This window comes from Neoarius graeffei, chromosome 1, assembly GCF_027579695.1.
Source record: "Neoarius graeffei isolate fNeoGra1 chromosome 1, fNeoGra1.pri, whole genome shotgun sequence".
In the NCBI taxonomy this organism is placed as follows: domain Eukaryota; kingdom Metazoa; phylum Chordata; class Actinopteri; order Siluriformes; family Ariidae; genus Neoarius; species Neoarius graeffei.
Genome location: NC_083569.1, coordinates 63,157,154 through 63,177,993, shown reverse-complemented (window position 1 = coordinate 63,177,993; position 20,840 = coordinate 63,157,154). Strand labels below are relative to the sequence as shown.

At 42.4% G+C, this 20,840-nt stretch overlaps 1 pseudogene; it reads right to left on the bottom strand.

Moving 5' to 3' along the window:
• Positions 1-5,817: 5,817 nt before the first annotated feature.
• On the bottom strand, positions 5,818-13,987 carry LOC132885123 (thialysine N-epsilon-acetyltransferase-like; annotated as a pseudogene).
• Positions 13,988-20,840: the final 6,853 nt, after the last annotated feature.

The window sequence follows — 20,840 nt, the reverse complement described above, 5'->3', positions numbered from 1 at the left end:
CTGGGGAGGCAGTCCCAGGGCTGACTGTGTCAGCTCCATGTCATGATGACACGGAGAGGGAGGAGAACTCTCCTCTCTCTCTGGGGAATCCCTTAGGGGATTTCCCATTGGAGCAGGCATGTGATGAATCCCTGAGACATGCTTTTGACCAAGTGAAAGTAATTGATGGTCAAATCCTCCAACCTAATGTTGCACTCTCCTTCCCGTGTTTTTGTATCATTAAGGATAGGCTATACTGAGTGATGCAGGACACTCAAACTAAAAAAAAGATGACACCGTTATTAGTCCCAAAGAGACATAGGGAACTTTTATTCAATGAGGCTCATCATAATCTTATGCCTGGGTATTTGGGGCAGGAAAAAACTCTAAATCATCTCAAGGCCCGTTTCTATTGGCCAGGGATTTGCGCCGATGTCCGCAGGTGGTGTGCAGCATGTCACGAATGCCAGCTGGTAAATCCAGCGGCCACACCAACAGCGCCATTGCGCCCATTACCATTAATTGAGATCCCCTTCGAAAGAATTGGCATGGATCTCATTGGGCCATTAGATCGATCTGCATGTGGGTATCGCTTTGTATTAGTCATAGTGGATTATGCAACGCAATATCCAGAAGCAATACCTCTTCACAACATCTCAGCACGAAGTGTTGAAGAAGCACTCTTCTGTGTTATCTCCCGAGTCAGGATTCCGAAAGAAATCCTGACTGATCAAGGCATTACTTTTATGTCACACACACTGCGCGAATTGTACAAATTATTGGGGATTAAATCAATTCATACAAGTGTTTAACGTCTGCAAACGGATGGGCTGGTCAAACGATTTAACCAAATACTTAAAAATATGATTCGTAAGTTCATTCACGGGGATGCTAAAAACTGGGACAGGTGGCTAGACCCTCTGTTGTTTGCAGTGCGTGAGGTCCCCCAAGCCTCCACCGGGTTTTCTCTGTATGAATTGCTGTATGGGCACAGGCCCTGTGGTGTCTTAGACATCATTAGAGAAAATTGGGAAGAGGGGCATTCTCAAAGCAAAAATGAAATTCAATATGTTCTCGACCTGAGAGCAAAACTCCACACACTGATTCACATAACCCAGGAGAATTTGCTACAGGCCCAAGGACGTCAATCTTGCCTGTACAACAGAGGGGCACAGGTAAGGGAATTTGTACCAGGAGATAAAGTCCTCATGTTACTGCTCACTTCAAGCTCAAAATTGCTCGCCAAGTGGCAAGGGCCCTTCAAGGTCACACGGTGAATTGGGGAAGTCAACTATGAGGTCAAACGTCCAGATAAGGGTGACATGTCAAATTTACCACTTCAATCTCCCGAAACCGTTGAGAGAGGAGGTCACTGTGGCTCTGGCAATGGTAGTTCTGGAGAGGGTGGAGTTGGGACCGGAGGTAAGTCTAAAAAGTGTAGCTCAATTCACCCCGGTCCCCTGTGGAGACCACCTCTCACTGTCCCAGAGAGCACAGGTTATGAGGTTGCAGGAGGAATTCTGCTATGTGTTCTCGCCCCTCCCTGGTTGCACTGACCTCACAGAATACCACATTGAGACTCACCCAGGGGTGGTGGTGTGCAGCTGCCTGTATCGGCTCCCCAAGCACAAGAAAAATGTAGTTCGGGACAAACTCCAGGCTATGCTTAAGTTGGGGGTAATTGAGGAGTCACACAGTGACTAGAGTAGCCCAGTGGTCTTGGTTCCCAAGACAAACATGTCAGTCCAGTTCTGTGTGGACTATAGAAAAGTCAACGTGGTGTCTAAATTTGACACACAGCCGATGCTTCGCATTGATGACCTGCTTGATTGGTTAGGCACAGCTCGCTTTTACTCGACACTAAATTTAACAAAGGGATATTGGCAGAGCCCCTTGATTCCATTATCCCATGAAAAAAGGGCCTTTTCCACTCTGTTTGGTTTACACCAATTTGTCACCCTTCCTTTCGGGTTGTTTGGGGCCCCAGCAACGTTTCAGCGTTTCATGGACCGAATTCTTTGTCCCCACAATGCATATTACTTGGCCTACTTCAATGACAATCATTTATAGGAATGATTAGGAGCGGCATCTACAACATCTCAGGGCAGTCCTGAGGTCGCTGAGGCAAACTGGGCTCACAGCAAACCTGAAAAGGTGTGCAATTGGATGGGTGGAAGTACGGTATCTAGGCTTCCACTTAGGTCATGGGCAGGTATGTCCTCAAATTGATAAGATTGCAGTGATTTCAGCCTGCCTGAGACCTACAGTGTCTTGCAAAAGTATTCATCCCCCTTGGTATTTGTCCTGTTTTGTCTCATTACAAGCTGGAATTAAAATGGATTTTGGGGGGGGGGGGGGGGGGGGTAGCACCATTTGATTTACACAACATGCCTACAGTACCACTTTAAAGGTGCAAATTATTTTTTTATTGTGACACAAGCAATAATTAAGATGAAAAAAAAAAGAAATCTGGAGTGTGCATAAGTATTCACCCCCTTTCGTATGAAACCCCTAAATAAGAGCTGATCCAACCAATTCACTTCATAAGTCACATAATTAGTTGATTAAGATCCACCTGTGTGCAATCAAAGTGTCACATGATCTGTCATATGATGTCTGTATAAATCAACCTGTTTTGGAAGGACCCTGACTCTGCTACACTACTAAGCAAGCAACATGAAAACCAAGGAGCACTCCAAACAGGTCAGAGACAAAGTTTTGGAGAAGTATAGATCAGGATTGGGTCATAAAAAGTATCTCAAACTTTGAATATCACATGGAGCACCATTAAATCTATTATCGCAAAATGGAAAGAATATGGCACCACTACAAACCTGACAAGAGAAGTCCGCCCACCAAAACTCACAGACCGGGCAAGGAGGGCATTAATCAGAGATGCAACAAAGACACTAATGATAACGTTGAGGGAGCTGCAAAGATCTACAGTGGAGATGGGAGTATCTGTCCATAGGACCACTTTAAGCCGTACACTCCACAGAGTGGGGCTTTATGGAAAAGTGGCCAGAAAAAAAGTCATTGCTTAAAAAAATCACATTTGGAGTTTGCCCAACAGCATGTGGCAGACTCCCCAAACACATGGAAGAAGATTCTCTGGTCAAATGAGATAAAAATGTAACTTTTTGGCCATCATGGGAAATGCCATGTGTGGCGCAAACCCAACACCCTGAGAACACCATCCCTACAATGAAGCACGGTAGTGGCAGCATCATGCTGTGGGGATATTTTTCATCTGCAGGGCCAGGAAAGCTGGTCAGGACTGAAGGAAAGTTGGATGGCACTAAATACAGGGCAATTCTGGAGGAAACCCTGTTTGAGTCAGCCAAAGGTTTGAGACTGGGACGAAGGTTCAGGTTCCAGCAGGACAATGACCCTAAACATACTGCTAAAGCTACATTGGAGTGGTTTAAAGAGAAACATTTAAATGTCTTGGAATGGCCTAGTCAAAGCCCAGACCTCAATCCAATTGAGAATCTGTGGCATAACTTGAAGATTGCTGTATACCAATACAACCCATCTAACTTGAAGGAGTTGGAGCAGTTTTGCCTTGAGGAATGGGCAAAAATCCCAGTGGCTAGATGTGCTAAGATAATACAGACATACCCCAAGAGACTTGCAGCTGTAATTGTAGCAAAAGGTGGCTCTACAAAGTATTGACTTGGGGGGGGGGGGGGGGGGGGGTTCTTATGCACACTCCAGATTTCTGTTTTTTCATCTTAATTATTGTTTGTGTCACAATAAAAAAAGAACAATGTGTATCTTTAAAGTGATAGGCATGTTGTGTAAATCAAATGGTGCTAAACCCCCCAAAATCCATTTTAATTCCACCTTGTAATGTGACAAAACAGGACAAACACCAAGGGGGATGAATACTTTTGCAAGGCACTGTAAGACCAAAAAGGGGGTGAGGTAGTTCCTAGGGCTGGCTGGCTATTATAGGCAGTTCATGCCTAATTTTTTGGACATCACCAGCCTGACGACTGACCTCACTAAAAAGGGGGCATCAGATCTGGTCCAATGGATAGAGCCGTGCGAACGGGCTTTTGCTCAGGGAAAGGCGGTTTTGTGTGGGGGCCCACTGATGCATTCTTCTGACTTTTCTCTCCCTTCTGTTTTACAGACTGACACATCAGATGGAGAGCTAGGGGCCATTTTGTCACAAGTGGTGGAGGGGGAGGAGTGACCCATGCTATACATCAGCTGCAAGCTCTCCATGCGGGAGTCAAAGTATAGCACCACAGAAAAGGAGTGTCTGGCCATCAAGTGGGCGGTCCTCACTCTCCAGTACTACCTGCTAGGACGCCCATTCACCCTCTGTTCTGACCATGCCCCGCTCCAATGGCTCCACCACATGAAGGATGCCAACGTGTGGATCTCATCTCATCTCATTATCTCTAGATGCTTTATCCTGTTCTACAAGAAGGCAAGCTGGAGCCCATCCCAGCTGACTACAGGCGAAAGGTGGGGTACACCCTGGACAAGTCGCCAGGTCATCACAGGGCTGACAACGTGTGGATCACTCGTTGGTATCTGTCCCTTCAGCCATTTAAATTCAAGGTGGTCCACAGGCCTGGGACACAGATGGTGGTAGTGGGTTACCTCTCCCGCCATGGGGAGGAGTTAGCTGCAGGTCGGACAGCTCCCCGGCCTGAGTCAGGCGGTGGGGTTATGTGGCAGCAGGGGCATGGTCAAGTGTCAGCTGTGAACGGCGAGGAGTCAGGTTGCACCAGTAGGTAACATGATGAGGTACACCTGTGTCTAATTATTGGCTGTCTTTTAACCTGTGTCTCTGTGTGTCTTTCAAACAGCCAGCAATGAGAGAGAGCTGTGACACTCCGTCGCGTGTGTGTGTAGTGTTTGTGTGTCGATTACCAGTCACTGAAAAGTGTGAATAATAAAAGGTGTACCCCACCTTTCGCCTGTAGTCAGCTGGGATAGGCTCCAGCTTGCCTGCGACCCTGTAGAACAGGATAAAGCGGCTAGAGATAACGAGATGAGATGAGATGAGATGAGATGAGATGAGATGAGATGAGATGAGATGAGACATACCTGTTCTGAAGCCTGCTCCCAGTTCCTCTGTTCCCCCAAAGTCAGAGAGTTGTTACAGTAGATTGTGTGAAATTCTTTGCAGGTAGCATCACATTCATATTGCGTTAGAGAGTATTTACTATACCCTTTTGCCGCAACATTAGTTTCTCAGCTTGTGACATATACTGGCCTTCAGGCTTCACTTTTTCTGTTTTTTTTTTTTTTTGCGGGGAGACATGAGACATTGAGGGGAGAAATGGAACAAAAATGAAATACCTAACCCTACATGTTTAATTTTTATTTATTATCAAAATTTGTAACATATGAACTGTATGAACAAACAATACTGGTACAGCTATAGAAAAATGTCAGTTTAAAAATATCTAAAAAAATTAATTCTAGAAAATGTCATTTATTATCAATATGTTTTCATCAGAATGCATCAGAATTATTCTCCCATGATAACTGACCCTGTGCTACAGATGCCATGGATACACTGTTAGAAAAACGGTACCTCAGGGGTTGTTTGGGTGGTTAATAATAACTGACTTTCTTACTTTCAACCTGTGCTACCGTATATGAGAAAACTTTGGGTGTAGAGCTCTTCATAGAATAATTAAAGGTTTCCCCAGAGGTGAAGTATTTAATTAAGTGCTAAGAGAACCTTTTTTAACATTGGGATTTAAAAAATAATATTAGCATACCGGTATATATTAGACTTTAAAAAAATCTGGATTATTGTTTTAAGATGGTGTAAAATGTTTATGTATTCAAAGCAGCAACAAGAGTACCTCAATTACCTCTGAACTCTGGCATCACATACAAGTCCAACATATATACAGCTTGGAATTTCCATGAGCTATAGAAGTAATGTACATGGGAAAACCTATTTTTGTATGACCTGAAATGGACATACACATACAAATTCTGCAATGACTGGAATGTCTTATTTCCTTCTCATAAAAGAAACAAAAAGTCAGAGAAAGAAAAGGTATTATACAATCATGTACACTGTCCGGCCAAAAAGAATAAGAAGAAATTAAAAAGTCACCATTTGGATTTAAATAAGCTAAAACTTTGATAGGTTAATTACTGCAGTGATTAATATGTTTCAGCTGGCAACAATTCTTTTAAGCCTAATGGATGCAGTGAGTAGCTTCTCATTTCTTAAACAAACATTGGAAGACATATCCCATGTTTGTGGAAAAGATGTTACTGTGTTTCAGAAGGATCAAATCATTGGCCTGCATCAAGCAAAGAAAACGAACAAGGATATTGCTAAAATTACTGGAATTGGATTAAGAACTGTCCAATGCATTATTAAAATCTGGAAGGATAGTGGTGAACCATCAAGTTCTCGACAGTAGAACTCACAGCTGATTAACAGTGAAAGTAAGAGCATTTCCACATGCACAATGTGGCAAGAACTCACAGGATTGGGATTAAACAGCTGTGTCCATAAGAAAACCACTTGTTAATTAGGCTAATCAGAAGAAAAGGCTTCAATTTGCTATTGAGCGTTAAGATTGTACTCTGGAGCAATGGAAAAAGGTCATGTAGTTTGATAAGTCCAGATTTACCCTATTCTTGAGTGATGGGCATGTCAGGGTAAGAAGGTACAGTACAGTGGGGCAAAAAAGTATTAGTCCGTCACCAATTGTGCAAGTTCTCCCACTTAAAAAGATGAGAGAGGCCTGTAATTTTCATCATAGGTATACCTCAACGATGAGAGACAAAATGAGAAAAAAAAATCCAGAAAATTGTCTGATTTTTAAAGAATTTATTTGCAAATTATGGTGGAAAATAAGTATTTGGTCAATAACAAAAGTTCATCTCAATACTTTGTTATATACCCTTTGTTGGCAATGACAGAGGTCAAACATTTTCTGTAAGTCTTCACAAGGTTTTCACACACTGTTGCTGGTATTTTGGCCCATTCCTCCATGCAGATCTCCTCTAGAGCAGTGATGTTTTGGGGCTGTCGCTGGGCAACACAGACTTTCAACTCCCTCCAAAGATTTTCTATGGGGTTGAGATCTGGAGACTAGCTAGGCTACTCCAGGACCTTGAAATGCTTCTTACGAAGACACTCCTTCGTTGCCCGGGTGGTGTGTTTGGGATCATTGTCATGCTGAAAGACCCAGCCACGTTTCATCTTCAATGCCCTTGCTGACGGAAGGAGGTTTTCACTCAAAATCTCACGCTACATGGCCCCATTCATTCTTTCCTTTACACGGATCAGTCGTCCTGGTTCCTTTGCAGAAAAACAGCCCCAAAGCATGATGTTTCCACCCCCATGCTTCACAGTAGGTATGGTGTTCTTTGGATGCAACTCAGCATTCTTTCTCCTCCAAACACGACAAGTTGAGTTTTTACCAAAAAGTTCTATTTTGGTTTCATCTGACCATATGACATTCTCCCAATCCTCTTCTGGATCATCCAAATGCTCTCTAGCAAACTTCAGACGGGCCTGGGCATGTACTGGCTTAAGCAGGGGGACACGTCTGGCACTGCAGGATTTGAGTCCCTGGCGGTGTAGTGTGTTACTGATGGTAGCCTTTGTTACTTTGGTCCCAGCTCTCTGCAGGTCATTCACTAGGTCCCCCTGTGTGGTTCTGGGATTTTTGCTCACCATTCTTGTGATGATTTTGACCCCACGGGGTGAGATCTTGCGTGGAGCCCCAGATCAAGGGAGATTATCAGTGGTCTTGTATGTCTTCCATTTTCTAATAATTGCTCCCACAGTTGATTTCTTCACACCAAGCTGCTTACCTATTGCAGATTCAGTCTTCCCAGCCTGGTGCAGGTCTACAATTTTGTTTCTGGTGTCCTTTGACAGCTCTTTGGTCTTGGCCATAGTGGAGTTTGGAGTGTGACTGTTTGAGGTTGTGGACAGGTGTCTTTTATACTGATAACGAGTTCAAACAGGTGCCATTAATACAGGTAATGAGTGGAGGACAGAGGAGCCTCTTAAAGAAGTTGTTACAGGTCTGTGAGAGCCAGAAATCTTGCTTGTTTGTAGGTGACCAAATACTTATTTTACAGAGGAATTTACCAATTAATTCATTAAAAATCCTACAATGTGACTTCCTGGATTCTTTCCCCCCATTCTGTCTCTCATAGTTGAAGTGTACCTATGATGAAAATTACAGGCCTCTCTCATCTTTTTAAGTGGGAGAAATTGCACAATTGGTGGCTGACTAAATACTTTTTTGCCCCACTGTAAGTGCATGAAACAATGCATAGTGGCCACTGTACAAGCCTCTGGAGGCAGTGTTATGATTTGTGGTTGCTTCAGTTGGTCAACTCGAGGCTCAGCAACATTATGGGGCGACAAAATGAAGTCAGCTGATGACCTGAATGATCAGGTTATCACATCAATGGATTTTTTTTCTTTCCTGATGGAATAGGTTTATTCTGGGATGACAGTGCCAGGATTCATTGGACTCAAACTGTGAAAGAGTGCTTCAGGGAGCATGAGGAATCATTTTCACACATGAATTAACCACCACAGAATTCTGATTTTAACCCCATTGAAAGTCTCTGGGATGTGCTGGAGAATACTTAACTGAGTGGTTCAACTCTTCCATCATCAATAAAAGATCTCAGTAAAAATCAATGCAACTCTGGATGGAAATAAATGTTGTGACAATTGCTTAAGGCTGTTGAAACAATACCATGGTGAATGTGTACTGGAAGGTGTAATTTCTCATCTTAAGCAGTCTAACAGAGGCCTTCAGATTTTGTGCAAGAATAGATTGGGTTTTGGAACTATGCATGATTCCCTCTGTCTTGACTGAACACCAGTCCCAGCTGAAGAGAAGCAGCCCCATAGCATGATGCTACCACTGCCATGTGTCACTGTGGGTATGGTGTTCTTTGGGTAATAAGCGGTCTTGTTATTGCGGCAAATATATTTTTCAGAATGCCAAAATATTTTACCTTTCAGACCATAACACATTTAGCCTCTTGCTTTGGTAAAATTAGGGCAGGTTTGGATGGTTTTTGTTTTTGTAGAAAGGGCTACTGTCAAGCCATCCTATCCCATAGCCCAGACATGTGAAGAATACAAAAAATGGTAGTCATATACAGGGAGTGACCAGCATTTACCTTATATTCTTGCAGCTCTTTTAATGTTGCTGTAGGGCTCTTGGCAGTCTCCCTGATAAGTTTTCTTCTTGTCCTTTTGTCTATTTTGGTCAGACATTCTTGATAATGTCATTGTTTGTATTGCCCCATTTTCTCCACTTGTTGATGGCTTTCACAGTGTTCATGGTACATCTAATGTTTTGGAAATTCTTTTGTACCCCTCTCCTGCTCAATACCTTTCAACAATGAGATCTTGTATGTGTTTTGTAAGTGCTTTGCAGACCACTGGCCATATTCACATGACAGCTATTTTACTCTGACGTCATGCTCAGGGTGGGAAGCTCAAATAAAAGGATAATGTTGTACTGCTGTGTTCCAGGTTGCAAGTTGTATAAATATCAGGATTCTGTGAAATCTTTGTCGTTTCACCACATCCTGACTGATCAGCAACTAGACAGACAATGGATAGTGAGAATCCCGAGGGACATTGGACCACATTTCAAGTTAAAACAACATATCACACAACTCATTAAACTAACATTAGACAACAGCTAACTTTAGCTTTCAGTGCATGATGCCAGCAACAAGTTTCAAAAAAGTCAGGACAAGGACAAGAAAATACTAGGAAAGTTGTGTAACATGAAAAAAAAACAACCTAATTTGGTTAATTGGTAACAGGTCAGTAACATGATTGGGTATAAACAGAGCATCACAGAGAGGCTGAGTCTCTCAGAAGTAAAGATGGGGAGGGGTTCACCGCTCTGTGAAAGACTGTGTGGGCAAACAGAGCAACAATTTAAGAATAACGCTCCTCAATGTAAAACTGCAAAGAATTCGGGGATCACATCACACTGGATGTAATCAGTGTAATGTTAACTATCTTGTTATCTTTTCTGCTGACCTCAGAAATGTTCTGGTTAGATCAGTAATGGTATGTGACATTATGTTCATTGGAACATTATTTCTGCATAATATTCATATAGATTTCATCCAACACAAAAGTGTATTCCAAACAATTTATTAACGAGTCTTTTAAAACAGCTGGGGGACACTTCCTGGGAACAGGCATGTCTCGCCAGTCCCTTCATACCACAAAAAAAAAAAAAAAGAGTCTCTACTAAGGTGCATGGAGTGCACATTTGTGTTGGATGAAATCTGTATGAACATTACATTACTGATTTATCCAACATTTCTGAGGATGAGCATTGATATTTCACAATTTATTTACACCTTTCTTTTGCTGCTAGGAAGTGGTTGAATGTTAATGTTAGCTGTTCTCTAGCAGTAGTTAATGGGTTATCAGATATGTTGTTTTAACTTGAAATATGGCCCAGTGTCCTTCTGGATTCTCACTATCCATTGTCTTCTCAGTTGCTGATCAGTCAGGAAGTGGTGAAATGACAAAGATTTCACAGAATCCCTACATTTATGTGACTTGTAACCTGAAACACAGCAGTATGACGTCAGAGGAAAATGGTTGCCGTGTGAAAATGATCAATGGCTTCAGCAGTTGGATGAAACCAAGATGTCAATAAAATCCTACAGTACTAGTCGATAACTTATTTGGGGTTAATAACAATCACCTTGATGACACATGACACATTGATGACAGGTGATAATTACTTTTGAACATGAGCTTGTATGTGAGGAGTCAGTAAATTCTGAGCAGGGTCACTAAAAGGGTGTGCACTCTTATGCAACCAGGTTACTGTTTTTTTTTTTAATTCCTAAAAGATTTCTATTTGTTTTTCACTTGTTTGTTGGTATATCACAGTAAATGTGGGAAAAGATCTGACATGATTTATCTTTGGTTATTTATTCCATTAGAAGAATCTGCAAATTTATACATTTATTAAGTAAGTAGGTAAGTAATGATTAAGTCAGTAAACAAACAAAGCCACACAACAAACAAATAGAAGCAACATCAATAAAGATGAAATCAGGTATTATTATTAATAAGCACTGTGTCTGATTATCAACACTGACATGGCCTGGAAAGAACCTTTAATTACATCACATAATTAAAATGCTTCTCACCATCTTTGGTATTGTTATCACATGGAAAAATGCGTTTTTAGAGAACCCATCCTGCTCCAGGTCTACAGTGAGGAATAAACAGAATTGTATTAATTACATGTCAATATTGCCTTCAATTATATCTATAGTTCTGCTATACCATGACAGTTTAATAATGCACATTTCATGTAATATATCTTTCTGTGTAATTGTGACCTTATCTGCAACTTTCTCATACTCTACCAGCTCCTGTATGAGGCACAAACTAAATAAAGAACAAATAATTTAAAAAAATAAATCGCTGTGCAGCAAGAAGGTCCTGGGTTCGAGCCCCGTGGCCGGTGAGGGCCTTTCTGTGTGGAGTTTGCATGTTCTCCCCGTGTCCGCGTGGGTTTCCTCCGGGTGCTCCGGTTTCCCCCACAGTCCAAAGACATGCAGGTTAGGTTAACTGGTGACTCTAAATTGAGCGTAGGTGTGAATGTGAGTGTGAATGGTTGTCTGTGTCTATGTGTCAGCCCTGTGATGACCTGGCGACTTGTCCAGGGTGTACCCCGCCTTTCGCCCGTAGTCAGCTGGGATAGGCTCCAGCTTGCCTGCGACCCTGTAGAAGGATAAAGCGGCTAGAGATAATGAGATGAGATGAGAAATCGCTGTGCACCAATACATATTGGGTTTCTTGACTCCAGTCCTGCGGATCAATCGGCCCTGTATATTTTGAAAATTTCTCCATGCCTCAAAGGGGCTAATATAAGCAAAAAAATTCACATTTGAATGTTTTATTTTTCATGGTCTACATTTAGTCGCCTAACATGACACTCTTCCTCAATGTTTTGGCCAAATGACCGTTGTCACCTACTGTAGGAAAAAGGGGACTAAAACAAGTGCAGATTCCGGCATTATCTCATCTCATCTCATTATCTCTAGCCGCTTTATCCTGTTCTACAGGGTCGCAGGCAAGCTGGAGCCTATCCCAGCTGACTACGGGCGAAAGGCGGGGTACACCCTGGACAAGTCGCCAGGTCATCACAGGGCTGACACATAGACACAGACAACCATTCACACTCACATTCACACCTACGGTCAATTTAGAGTCACCAGTTAACCTAACCTGCATGTCTTTGGACTGTGGGGGAAACCGGAGCACCCGGAGGAAACCCACGCGGACACGGGGAGAACATGCAAACTCCGCACAGAAAGGCCCTCATCGGCCCCGGGGCTCGAACCCGGACCGTCTTGCTGTGAGGCGACAGCGCTAACCACTACACCACCATGCCACTGATTCCGGCATTATTTATGTGTTTATTTATTTTCAATTTTTTTTAATATTTTTTTACTTTTTAACAATTATTCAATTAAATAAAACATGCAGTACATTTATGTAGTTCATCCAGGGTCCAGGCACTCCACCACTCTGTTTCACACATGCCAGTTCATTCCAGCAACCTTAATTCCAGCTCACTGCTGCACCTGCTAATCCATGCTCAAGTAATTAAGTATTAAGAGCCTGCTCAAATGGTGGGTAACTTTCTGAAGCTTTGAATTAAACCCTCAATTTCCCATTCCAAAGCAGAATGTAAGATGATGAGCTACTACAGGCAAGTAGCTTGGGACAATAAAATGATTTAAAAACGTTCAGAAATGGTTTGAGGGTTAGACCCTAAAGTTAATAAAATGTTTTATTTGATTGTACCCTATGAATTTACTATACTTCATGAAAATTGTTCAGAAGTAGGGCTATCAAACTCCTGCTGAAATCTGATTGGCCAGTTGTTGCCATGTTTTGATGCAGGTGGACAAGCAGTTGCTTAGAAATAGTTATTTAAAATATTATGGCACCACCTAGCTGTGGACTTGTATGAAGCGTCTGTGTCTTCAGAATTTCCTAGAGAAAATGTTGGCACAATGTCCTTAATATTAGATATCATGATCATCAAGGTATACTCTAATCATTTACTGGATAACAGTGTGAAGATTCAGCAGTTAGTCAAATAGTTTGGCCTGTTAACTATTCTTGAAAAACTCTTCTGTCACTATAAACTGACGAACTGAACAAGTTGGAAAAAGCAGCTTTCATGTATTATCTCAAAATATAGTGTATTATTATTATTACGATTAATAATAATAATAATAATAATAATAATACATTTGAGGGCAAAAGAGCAAAAGGTAAAAGATAAATGGTTAAGAAGAAGAAGAAGCCTTTATTTGTCACATGCACACTCTCAAGCACAGTGACATTCATCCTCTGTATTTAACCCATCTGAAGCAGTGAACACACACACATACCCAGACCAGTGGGCAGCCATACTACAGTGCCCAGGGAGCAGTTAGGGATTAGGTACCTTGCTCAAAGGCACTTCTGCCCAAGGCCACCCCATGTTAACCTAACAACCTAATAAATTACCTATATAAATTTAGAGCATGTGTTCACTATTGTCAGTAACAGCACTGAAAACACAAGTTTGAAGCAGCCTCCAAATATGGCCGCTCCGGACTACAAGCCCCAAGAGTCACAGCGCCCTCTATCACCTGACTACTAATTACACCTGTCTCTCATCCGGCAATTACCAAGCACTCCGATATATACTCAGCTCTCACTTCCCCACTTTGCAAAGTATTGTCTAGTACCCTGTGTCTAACTTTACCAAGCCATTTGGTTTCCACCTGAATTCCAGTGTACAACCTGTGTTTACGTTTATCACCAACCTTGTCTTTTACTTTCTCGCCGTTGCGTTGTTTGCTGATCGACTGACCCTCGCTTGTTTCCGGATTACAATTCCTGCTCTATGTTTTGGCTCAACGTGCTGTTGGTGAAGCCCCCAGTCTCCCCTGTGCCTGCATCTGTAAGTGCCTGCATTCTGACAGGATATTTTGCCTCACTATGGATGCAGCAGAGGAGACAAAGCAAACTGTACTCAATGCTCAAGAGCGTTTGTTAGGTGAACATCAGCAGATGCTCAGCAGCCTCAACACTAGGATGGCGCTGCTTGCTGCTGTAACGTTGCGGGCCCTCCTAACATGCCCCGCATCTCCTGTTGGTGCAGCTCAGCTCATTCCTCTTCCCGATAAGTTCTCAGGTGAAGTTTCACAATGTAAGGGATTTTTGCTTCAATACTCCCTATACTTCTCTTCACTCTCTGGGGTTTCTGATGAGCAGAAGATTGCAAAATTTCTCACCTTACTCACAGAAAAAGCACTACAGTGGGCCAGCACTGTGTGGGGGCATGGTGGTGAATACACCACTTCCTACAATTGGTTCCTTGAACTGTTTAAACGGGTTTTTGACCACAAACCCAAAGGAATAGAGGTTGGAGAGAGTCTCCTCACGATTAAACAAGGAGACAGATGAGTTGCAGAGTACGTGCTGGGATTTCGCACAGTGGCTGCTGGTAGTGGTTGGAATGAGCCCGCATTAAAGGCTACAGTATGTTTTGCTAAGGCTTGTGTCCAGAAGTACTGAGCGAAATGGCTTGTTGTGATGAACACTTATCCCTAGACTCCCTCGTCGATTTATAAAAATAATGTGCTTGAGAGAATCTTCTCAGATGCAGTCAGTGAGAGCATCTCACATTTATGTGCAGGACCAGGAACAGTCTTTTATCAGAGGATCCCACTGTGAACTGATCAGACTGATGGAAATAAAATATAAATTTTACAGAATAAAACTGTCCTGCCAGTTAAAAGTTAAAAGTGCTTAATTTATGGTGAAATATGAGCAGCTTACTTACTGATATAATGCTAAGGCTGTCCTTAGAGACAGTTATAAATACAAACACACAGATCTTTACGTAATGAGACATCCATCCATTATCTGTAGCCGCTTATCCTGTCCTACAGGGTTGCAGGCAAGCTGGAGTCTATCCCAGCTGACTATGCATGAAAGGTGGGGTACACCCTGGACAAGTCGCCAGGTCATCACAGGGCTGCTGACACACAGAGACAAACAACCATTCACACCTACGGTCAATTTAGGCCAAGTTTACATTAGACCGTATCTGTCTCGTTTTCTTCGCGGATGCACTGTCTGTTTACATTGAAACGCCGGGAAACGGGAATCCGCCAGGGTCCACGTATTCAATCCAGATCGTGTCTGGTCCGGTGCTGTGTAAACATTGAGGATATGCGGATACGCTGTGCTGAGCTCTAGCTGGCGTCGTCATTGGACAACGTCACTGTGACATCCACCTTCCTGATTCGCTGGCGTTGGTCATGTGACGCGACTGCTGAAAAACGGCGCGGACTTCCGCCTTGTATCACCTTTCATTAAAGAGTATAAAAGTATGAAAATACTGCAAATACTGATGCAAATACTGCCCATTGTGTAGTTATGATTGTCTTTAGGCTTGCCATCCTTCCACTTGCAAGTGGTAAGTGATATACACTGGGATCACACACACAGCGGCTCAGTCCCGAATCACTGCTCGTGCACTTCACTCGCGCGCTGTGTGAGCTGCGCAGGGCCAGAGTGCGCACCCTCCAGAGGGCACTTGCTGTTCAAGGCGGAGTGATTTGGAGCGCAGGATGCCTGCGGAGCCGAGCGTATCCGTGTATTGGTGTTGCTGTGTGCACGCGAATCGTGTATTGGTGTTGCTGTGTGCACGCTAATTGTTTTAAAAACGTTAATCTGATGATCCGCTGATACGGTCTAATGTAAACCCCACTTTAGAGCCACCAATTAGCCTAATCTGCATGTCTTAGGACTGTGGGAGAAACCGGAGCACCCGGAGGAAACCCACATAGACACGGGGAGAACATGCAAACTCCACACAGAAAGGCCCTTGTCGGCTGCTGGGCTCAAACCCAGGACCTTCTTGCTGTCAGGGTCGACAGTGCTAACCACTATATCACTGTGCTGCCTACTTTTATACAATGAACATAAATGCAAGTCGTGCTTTAAGCTCCCCTCATGAACAGCTGTGCACAACATGTTCATTTGTAACTTGTCCCAAGAATCTTTAAACAAGATGAGATAATTACTGGGGTGGCACGGTGGTGTAGTGGTTAGCGCTGTCGCCTCACATCAAGAAGGCCCTGGGTTCGAGCCTAGCGGCCAATGAGGGCCTTTCTGTGCGGAGTTTGCATGTTCTCCCCGTGTCTGCGTGGGTTTCCTCCGGGTGCTCTGGTTTCCCCCACAGTCCAAAGACATGCAGGTTAGGCTAATTGGTGGGTCTAAATTGACCGTAGGTGTGAATGGTTGTGTGTCTCTGTCAGCCCTGTGATGACCTGGCGACTTGTCCAGGGTGTACCCCGCCTTTCGCCCATAGTCAGCTGGGATAGGCTCCAGCTTGCCTGCGACCCTGTAGAACAGGATAAGTGGCTACCGATAATGAATGGATGGAGATAATTACTGATTAAGCTGATTGTGCGGCTGTATTTACCTCATGAAAAAACATGACGCTCATATTTCTGTAATGCCGATACTGTATAAAGATTCTTACAATTTCAGGATGGTCAGCCACTTGAAAAATTACATCGTCCAAAAATAATTAGGTGTCTGATCAGGAGGAAAAGGTTTTCATCTTCAAAAGAGTCAGGTAGTCCATGAACAAACTTTATCTTTTTATATATCTTTTGTAATTCCACATATCACAACAAAGTATAAAACCATATGATGTTTGCAGGCACCAAAGCTTCCTTCCTTTCTTTGAGAAAAATGTGAATGTAGTAGAAGAATATAGAATCACTTTTTCTGTCAAAGTGCCACATCTCTGTAATCTTGGTGACTCTGTATCCCGTTCCCAGGGCTTTAGTGAATTTAGGAGTCACCCAGGCACCCGTGAACGTCCTCAAGTCATTGTTATGCACAAGGACCTGCTTGGAAATGCAGTTCAGTGCATATGCAGCAGAGTGTAAACACTAGCTTACCTTGGGCTGTTTTGTAAAATAAAATAAACCTCTAGGAGGGAAAATGGTGGCTCTGCTAAACCCAAAGTAACTCTGAGGAGTGTCAAAATCTCTGTAAATGATTTCAGGGTGACCTAGAGGGTAAGGATAGTTACAGTTGATATAGGGATAGAGGGAAGTTACGTCTACATATTGTATATTTTCATCTGAAGCAGCTGTGTACCTTAGCTGTACGGTCCACCTACTACCGTACAAAGCATCTCAAGGAGTCAAATACTGAGGAGGACAGTATTGTTTTAGAAAATCCTGCAACCCCTGATGTGTGTGGTGGTGTTTTTTTTGTTTGTTTTTTTTTTATTTCTTACCAAACCTGCTCTCTCATGACAACCATTTTTATGCTATGCAGCGACTGTAGTTTTTTTTTTGTTTTGTTTTGTTTTTTTGTCCTCGCAAGCCTCATTTAACTTTTCAAAGGTTTTACCCGTGAGAGTACAAACATCATGGTGAGGAAAATGGCTCAGGCACCCATAATAAAAACGTCCAAGATACTCAGACATACCATTTTCCATCCTTAATGTCAACATAACCATCTACAAAGTACCTCCCCAGACATTTTTCTCCCTTGTTCACTGTATATTGAATAAGGATGTTCTCTGTGAACATGACCCACCCTAACCACTGAATACGGGCATTTGAATGAGTTTTAAATTGATGTCTGTAGTTGTCAGGTGACAGGATGGCAAGGGATTTAGGAGATAAGAAATTTGTGAGAAAAAACTCCGTGCAGGCCGACACTCTGGTAGCCCAAATGTATACGGGTCTAATACTGTTCAGTAATAATAAAGAAGGGGCAGGAATTATAATGAAAGGGTGGGAATGACCAGTAAATCATCCCATTCAAATTTGAAGACTTGTTATCTATATAAACCTCTCATGGCCTAGGTACCCTAGTTGAGTTTTGCCAAACTTGCAATTAGAGAGTGTTTCACTCACAGTTAGGTGGCACGGTGTTGCAGTGATTAGTGCTGCCACCTCACAGCAAGAAGGTTCTGGGTTCAAGCCCAATCTTGTACTGATAAGTCTAAATTTGCACTGAACTCACAGTTAGCTGTGCACTGTTCAACTCTGCTACAGTACCAGCCAAAAGTTTGGACACACCTACTCATTCATAGCAGAGCCCCATACTTAAGAGAATGCATCAAGCTGATTTTTGATGGCTTGACCGTATGATGTCCGTACATACGAATGTGTATCACCACACTGTAAGTGCAAAGCAATGTATCTCATAAACATTTGACCACCAGAAAATGAAAGTTGTGTCTTTATTTACATAAGATAAATGGGTTTTTATCCTGCACTTATTTTTAATTTGCTTTTTAAAAAAAATAATGTGGGATTATTTACTAACACATTTTAGGAAAATATTCACGACAGCTTCATATAAAACAAGTTAAAACAGTTTTTAGTTCACTAGCTTGTAGGACAATTGGCAGTTTCTGTTATGTAAGGGTGACAGACAGATGCAAGTGCATGAATATTTATTACTTGCGAAAATCTGAGATTTTTGCAAGTATGTTGATCTATCCGTTTGTCTGTCTGTCTGTTTGTTTGTTTGTTTGTTTGTTTGTTGGTGCTCTAGCATTGTCATTTCTTGACCAATCTTCACCAAAACGCACAGGACAACTCACTAGGGTCACACAAAGACATCATTAGTTTTTGGTGGGTCAAGGTCAAAGTCACCAAGGTCAAATCTTGTAAAAACACCTAATCGGCCATAACGTCCGTTTCTTTGTGATTTTCGCAAGTATCGTGCTCTGCACAACTTTTTATCTGGATGTTAAAAGTGTGTTTATGAAATGCAAGTTTATTTTCTTTATCATAGCAAATACTAATTTTTGACATTGCTGATTTGTAGTACTTTGTATCAGTAACCTCTTCTTCTTTTGGCTGCTCCCGTTCAGGGTCGCCACAGCATATCTGTTCCGCATATTTGATTTGGCATAGGCTTTACACCGGATGCCCTTCATAACGCAACTCTCCCCAGTTTATCCGGTCTTGGAACCGGCACTGTATGCACTGTCTTGTACAACCCCAGCGGCTGGGTATTTTACCTAATCTGCATGTCTTTGAGCTGTGGGGGAAACCACATCACCCAAAGGAAACCCACGCAAACTCCATACAGAAAGGCCCACATTGGCCATGGGATTCAAACCCAGTGAGATGACAGCGTTAACCACTGCACCACTGTGCTGCCCCAATCAGTTGTATCAGTAACCTGTTATTGTTAATAAAATGTATTTGGACACACTGCATTGTTTGTTCTCTCTGGTTAACTGTGATTTTTCTATTAAAATGTTGTGTTAATATAGTTATGCTTATTGGAGGCTTATGTGCCTTCAATTTAATGTTCAAATAACCGTTCGCATACTAGTGATTTATTATTGTTTATTGTATTTGCATTATTGTATTATCTATTATTGTATTTTTTCATTTCTTTTTTTTTGTAGATAACCACACTCCTATGCAAACTCATATATAAACAATCTGTTACATCATCCATCCATCCATCCATTATATGTAGCCACTTATCCTTTTCTACAGGGTCGTAAGCAAGCTGGAGCCTATCCCAGCTGACTATGGGCGAGAGGCGGAGTACACCCTGGACAATTTAGAGCCACCAGTTAACCTAACCTGCATGTCTTTGGACTATGGGGGAAACCGGAGCACCCGGAGGAAACCCACGCAGACATGGGGAGAACATGCAAACTCCACACAGAAAGGCCCTCGTCAGCCGCTGGGCTCAAACCCAGGACCTTCTTGCTGTGAGGCAACAGTGCTAACCACTACACCACCATGCCGCCCCGTTACATAATCCAGCCTGTTCAACTTGCTATTGCTCTTCAAACCACCAGTAAACTGCAATAACCTTATTCCTGTCTAGGGCTCTGTATCTGATACACACACCATAACGTCTGTCACAGCCATAGAATCAGCACAAATTCCTACCTTCAACCCTGCAATTTTTTTTAATGCAGTAATCCATATTATGTCAAGAACCGCTCAACTAAGTAAAGAGAAACAACAGTCCAAACATTACTTCAAGACATGAAGTGTTTTAATTAATAAAAATAAAGAAAAACCTATGAATCAGTAGGTGTGTCCAATTTTTTGACTGGTACTGTACATACTGTGCCACTGTCTGCTTAGGTTTTTGGTTACACTGATTAAAATGGAACTGAAGTTTAGAGATAAGGCCTTGGCTCAAAATGTTCCTTGAGAATTGCTACAATTTCATCAGAAGTTTGAGCTGTGCCAAATTTCTCAAGAGTCCATATAACGCTGCACCCGTTACACCTAGTAACATGGCTACTTGCTTTCCTTCAGCTGTCGTTAGCTTTGAAGAACTATTCCAGCTGTTTGATGTACCGTATGCCCACTATTGCACATTTTCTGGCTTGAGCTCAATTCTTCCAAACAGGGCCATCATCCTCATTAATACTAAGTGTCTCTCCTTCTCTGTGATGAAAATCCTTTTTTTTGGTAATTATTATTATCCTCATTGCCAGTTTCTGTAGTGTATTGAATTACAGGCATTTAGCAGATGCTCTTAACCAGAGCAATATACCCATACTCAGAGCAGTTGGGGGTTAGGTGCTTTGCTCAAGGGCAGTTCAGCCATTCCTGCTAGTCCAGGGAATGGACTCAAACTGGTAACCTTTTGGTCCCAAAGCTGCTTCTCTAACGATAAGGCCATGACTTCCCAATAGCTTTAATGTAATGTACTGTATTTAAGATGCAGACGCAGTGGTACTGTTTAACCGCTACTGGGCCATTCCTTTTGTCTGCCATTTACAACCCTAGCACAA